At 37.9% G+C, this 6,431-nt stretch overlaps 1 pseudogene; it reads right to left on the bottom strand.

Moving 5' to 3' along the window:
* Nucleotides 1-1,482: 1,482 nt before the first annotated feature.
* LOC123793092 (calmodulin pseudogene) lies at nt 1,483-1,932 on the bottom strand (annotated as a pseudogene).
* Nucleotides 1,933-6,431: the final 4,499 nt, after the last annotated feature.

Here is a 6,431-nt window from a genome sequence, read left to right as displayed (position 1 = left end):
CAGGCCTGGAAAAGTGACAGTTATTGAGGCCAATAAAAGTTTAAGGTCCTGTAGACCACACAGGCAGTTTTATTCTGGTTACTTTGTGTCCCCCCCCCCCCCACCTTTTTTTTTTCCTCTTCTTTTTTTCCTTTTCTCTTCTCTTCTTTCTTTCTTTCTTTCTTTCTTTCTTTCTTTCTTTCTTTCTTTCTTTCTTTCTTATTTCTTCTTCTTCTCCTCCTCCTCCTTCTTCTTCTTTTTTTGCCTAGAACCTAGACACAAGTTTTCCTGGGTTTAGGGTTCTTAACTAGAGACAGGGAAATGGGTGAGGGAGTCAGTAGCATCATGGACAGGCCAGAATTCTTGATGACAAATCCAATAGTTTGAAGGATTGCTCCCTTAGCAATGGCCTGGGAGATATAGACGATGGCATTATCTTTCCAGGCCAGTTCCAGAGTAAAGGAAAAAAAGGGAAGAAGAAAGAGTTTCATGTTTAGTTAAAATATGAAGTCTTGATCCAGTGTCTTGGGCACAAACAGTCTATACCAATGTGAGCTATTGCTTTTCCTAGTCAATTTGATTTAAAGGTCTCCAGTGTCTGCACACAACAAAATGTTAGATAGAGCCTTCTTCAGCTGTGAGATGTATGCCCAAGTCCCTAAAGTTTGGCTACCATCTGGGTAGTGAGGAGGACCTAAAATACTCTCTTGCAAGGAAATTCAAGGGCAGTCTTTGTTCTTAGTGATTCCAGATCAGAAGAGTGAGAGAAAATTGGATATCTTAGTTTGGAGAATTGTAGCCAAATATCTGAGGAAACTAGAATTTAGGATCCAGGGGTACCTGGTGGCTCAATCAGTTAAGAGTCTGACTCTCTCTCTCTCTCTCTCTTTTTTTTTTTTTAAGATTTTATTTATTTATTTGACAGAGAGAGAGAGACAGCCAGCGAGAGAGGGAACACAAGCAGGGGGAGTGGGAGAGGAAGAAGCAGGCTCCCAGTGGAGGAGCCCAATGCGGGCCTCAATCCCAGGACTCCAGAATCATGCCCTGTGAGCCGAAGGCAGATGCTTAACGACTGAGCCACCCAGGCACCCAAGAGTCCAACTCTTGATCTCAGCTCAGGTCTTGACCTCAGGGTTGTGAGTTTGAGGCCTGCATTGGGCTCCATGCTGGGCATGGAGTCTACATTAAAAAAAAAAAAAAAAAAAAGATTCAGGATCCAGTTCAATTTGCAGGTATAAATCAAAACCTCAAAAACAACTAACAGGATTAGAATCTAACATTTCTTTTTTTTCCAGAGATAATCACAGTTAAGTTAGCTTGTTTGCATTGAACTTGCTGTGATCATTGACATAAGTGCAGCAAGAGTAGTGATTGACCATACAAGCACTTTTTCTTTCCTAGACAGAAACAGAATGAGTAAATGAACTTTTTTTTTGTAAGAGGTAAGTAAAAGATTCAATTTGATTCTTCTAGAGGGGGGAAATAGGAGTTGAAAATAGGTCTTCATTTTGCAGTCATCATCTGTATAAGTTCTTCATAGTTGACTTGTCCACCTCCATCAGTATCTGTTTCTTTGATCATTTCATCTACTCCTTCATCTGTTAGTTTTTCTCCTAAGCTTGTCATGACATGACATAGTTCCACTGTGCTGATGTAACCATTGCCATTTTTGTCAAAGACTCAGAATGCCTTGTGAATTTTTTCTTTATTGTTTGTATCTTTCATTTTTCTAGCCATCACAGTCAAAAATTCTGGGAAATCAATGGTGCCATTACCATTAGCATCTGCCTTGTTGGTCATATCCTGCAGTTTTGCTTCTGTTGGGTTCTGTTCCAGTGACCTCATGACAATTCCAAGTACTTTTGTTGTGATGATGCCATCACCAACTTTGCCTAAAAGGGAGAAAGTTTCCTTGAACTCAGCAATTTGCTCTTCCATCGGCTGGTCAGCCATGGTGTGAGAGAAGTGAGGAAGAACAGAGAGGCAGTGAGGGTGGCTGCACCAGCTCAGGGGGTGTGATGGTGGGAGTGGTCCCACTGTGGCTACTAAGGCACATTGTGTGCTCAGCACTTTGCCACTACCTGACTGTGAGTAACAGTGCCACCCCATGAGGCTCCTAGGACCACGGCCCCATATGAGCACTTTTTAAGCCTGCTTTGTTGGAACCTTGCAAGGAAGGTATCAGGTCTATTTTTCCAAGGGGCTTTATTGGATCTGTAAAGTCAACTTTAGTTCCTTAAAACTGTCTGGTCATATCTGAGTCTATGCACTTCTATCTCAAATTTGACATTCCAGTCAAAACTTTGGTAATATAACTAATGTTTCCAAGCGTGTCCCTTTATAAGGAGCTTAGATTCTTACTGAATTTGTGTAAATAACTAACAGTTTTCCCACAAAAAGAATGCTCAGGAGTTTCTGAATTCTGAAGGGAGCAGGTATGGAGAAAAAAATAAATGTTTCATCTTCATTTACAATAGTACACTTTACCAAATTGCTGTAAGTCATGGATAGCTTAACGTTTCCTCAAATCTGGAAAAACAAAACATTAACCAGAGCTGTTTCAAACAAGAAGTCATAAAAATTATAATCATATTCCTCAGTTCACTCAGTTCCATCTTACCTACTCTTGTTCTGCTTGAGTCCAGTTTTTTCCATTAGTTCTGGAAATTCTTTCCCAGTTCAATTTTATGATCATAAAGTTATCAGAAACCTGTGTTTGCCAGAGTCCTTTCCATGAATCTTCTTGAAGATAAACCTCTACCTTTGCAAAGCATCAGACTAAAACAATAATTCTCTGTAACTGACAAAAGACTTAAAAATTCCCATTATTAAAGATCTGATGAGAGTTTACTATAATGGAGTTAAGTATGAAATTTGTTTATTTTTGTGACACAATATTTTATAATAGTAACTGGAATTATGATTGATATCATTTTGCCAGGACATATTCAGATTTCTAGGAGTTCCATACAATTTTTGGGACACTTATACCATAGACTTACATAAATACAATATAAAGAATGCTTAGTATTACTTCTTATTTGACAATGCTTCCCCTATAATTTAACATGGTAAATATGTCTAAGCAGTTTAACGTCTTCCTTTTTATAAGGAGAGAGAACAAATCTTTTTATTTTTATTTTTTTTAAAGATTTTATTTATTTATTTGAGAGAGCAAGTGAGAGAGAGAGAGCACGAGTGGCAGGGAGGGGCAGAGGGAGAGAGAGAAGCAGGCTCCCTGCTGAGCAGGGAGCCCGATGTGGGGCTCCATCCCAGGACCCTGGGATCATGACCTGAGCTGAAGGCAGACACTTAATCAACTGAGCCACCCAGGCACCCCTATTATAGCTTATTTTTAAAATACTTGTAACAAATTCATGCAGTCTTTACAGCTTGAACCCATATAAAATTCCTTTCTCAAAATTCTGTTTTCCATGAACGCTCTACAGTTTTGTCCTGTTTTCCTCTTTCCCATTCTGAAATTTCCAGCCTCTCTTTAGAACAAAATTACCTTCTTTTTCCTCAATAAAAATACATTTCCATTCCTCATACTTTCTTTTACTGAAAACTCACATCCTACTTTCCTTGCAGAGATGCTTCCCTTATTTCTAGTAGTTTTAGTTACATATATTAGAATTCTTAACCCTTAAAAACTTTATTCCTAGTAAAAATAAAGAAGTAAACAGTTGTGGACTGTCTTTCACATTAATGTTCTGGATTTGCAAATTTATAAATACCTTTTGTAATTTCTAGGAACATATGGTTTCTCATAGTAAATTTTTCAGCAGGGCACAGAACATGTTTACTAATAGATGCAAATACCTTGAGTTCTTCTATAAAAGGAAGCAAAAAATGAATAAACCTATGTTCAATAATTAATGTTTCGGTATTTTATCTTATTCGAAAATAGATAAACACAAAGATCTGGACATTCCACGAATTTAACTTAACTTGTCATTTTAACATAAGTTAGCAAAAATTTAAGGTTTCAAGTCACCAAAAAGATCTGGGGAAACGGTCTTAAAAGCTCACCTAAAAACTCTGTCCTACTAAAAATTTGATGAGACATTAGACAAAATCATTTATAATCCCCAGCTATTTTCTTTTTGACAAATTTGTATGAGATAACATGAACTCATTTGACCTTTAGTAGCCTAGGTAGAATTAAAGTTGTGTGTCTCTATTATTTTTAATGTTAATAACTCTGAAGGCATATCTGTTGCAATTAAATCAATAAACCTTAAATTAGCTTTAATACCAAATATTTTCCCAGGTCATGTGAGCTTGAAATTCATTTGGGTTAGTTTCCATTATATTTCTGAGAATTTAATTTATATAAGCACTTAATTGTCTTTAAGCCAATTAAATACAGCTCTTATAAAAATTAATTTTGGCAATACCATCCAGAGGTAGAAAATTTCCATACATCTACAGTTTATATATATGTATATATATAGAGAGAGAGAGATACAGAGGCCTTGCAGCTTTCATTTTAGAATTACTGCCATGAATCAGTACAAAACTCACTAGTTATAAAAGAACTTGAATCTAAGTTGTTTTTCCAATTTTGTAAAGATTTATAAGGTAGGGACAGTTGCTTTTAATACCTCAAAGATTTGGGTTGCAACTTCAATCAACTTCTGATTATCACCTTCTGACTACAGAGCTACTTCATTTGAGTTGATGTTGAAGAATTTGTGTAAGAGTCTTGGAGACACTTTTTCCCCAGTTGATTGCAAATGAAACATTGACCCTTAGGCCATCATTTTGATGGTGGACCCTTATATGTGTGCAGTGAGTGGCGGGGGAGGGGAGTCCAAGTGTTACTTTAAGTGCATAGTGTTGGAGCAGTTCTATCTGTAAGGCCAGTAGCTTGGTGGACTTTAGTCTTGTTCCAAAGTCCTTTCAAAGTACTCAACTGTGTCACAGGTTCACTCAAACTGTTAACCTCTCATCCTACTTTCTGCTTTTTTATCAATCCACTAATCTCAGGAGATAACCCATCTAGGAACAGAGCAGCTAGAGCACATTGGGTGACCTCATGTATTGTATGGAACCTGGAGTACCACAGGAAGAGAGCTTCCAGATGAGCTTTCAAGTTTGCCACAGGGGCGCCTGGGTGGCTCAGTTGGTAAAGTATCTGCCTTCTGCTCAGGTCATGATCCCAGGGTCCTGGGATAGAGCTCTACATTGGGGTCCCTGCTGTGCGGGGAGCCTGCTTCTCCCACTCCCACTCCCCCTGCTTGTGTTCTCTCTCTCTCTCTCTCTCTCTCTCTCTCTCTGTCAAATAAATAAAATCTTTTTAAAAAATGAATAAATAAAAAATAAAGTCTCCCACAGATTCATCATCTTCCTTTGTTTTTGTGTTTGAATAATAGACCAATCAATGTGAGCAGGGAAGACTCTAGCAATGACTTTTAAAGATCAGTTCCTATTTTATGAGCTTTTTCTGGTCCATGAGGGAACCATGTTGAATGTCTTGGATCTCAGGTATCATCCTTCAGGTTATAAAATCCTGCTTCCTGCATCCATTTCTGGGCTCCACCAGGTTCCCCTAGCATGTGCAGAAACTGATAAAGATCTGACAGTCCAGGGTCATAGGTCTGGATAATAACTCCAAATTCTTCAGAAAACTTTTGGGGGTCCTCCCTGGGCTTAGGAAATCCTTTAACCATGGCCCTTACTTGGGTATTTGATCAAGGAGTGGAAAATATCTTAGGAGGATCTCCTATAACCTCAAGTAGTTTTATTATTAAAGGTAGCTGTTCAATAGCCTCTTCAGAGTGGGAAGTCAGTTCAAAGAGTTAATGAAGCATGAGTACTCAGAGAAGGAAGGATAGAGGGATTCAGTAGAAGTCACATCAGTCAGACTTATCATCTTGTTCTAGGTACCTCTTGTGTCTTTAATTTTTCATTTGCCTTTTGTAACAAATCTTTTAATGAAGTTATTTTGGAATCATAAACTAGTTTTGAAGCTTCTGCATACCATTTAAAATAGGTATTTCTGTTCGTTTACTTTGGGAACCCTTGCTTTCTACTGTACTTCTTAAATTAATGCTCTTGTCTAATTGGAATATTCCCCATAATGGCCATTGTAATTCTGTATTGTTTTTAGTAAGATTTTGCCACTTTTGTAGATATTTAGAGCTTTGGGGACCGTATAGTTCTTAGACATGAAACAACCAGGTGTGTAGGAAAGTGGCACACTTGATTATTTGGAGTTTAAGGATCTACCTATCTTAATCTATCTAAGCCTTTGGGTCTCTTGGATATAATACTTGATAAGGATGTGGCACTGGGTTGGAAATTGTTTGATGTTATACAGTGTACATCATTGCATGGAAATTTTCTCAAGGTTGTGAATGACCCAGTGTCAATCTAACCTATACCATAACCAACTTATCCTAACGCATGAGTCTTTGGATTAGGTGGAAAGCACTTTCACAGCTTTT

This window comes from Ursus americanus, chromosome 13 (assembly GCF_024610735.1).
Source record: "Ursus americanus isolate L20-20 chromosome 13, mUrsAme1.1.p, whole genome shotgun sequence".
Classification (NCBI taxonomy): domain Eukaryota; kingdom Metazoa; phylum Chordata; class Mammalia; order Carnivora; family Ursidae; genus Ursus; species Ursus americanus.
This window is presented reverse-complemented; position numbering and strand designations above follow the sequence as displayed.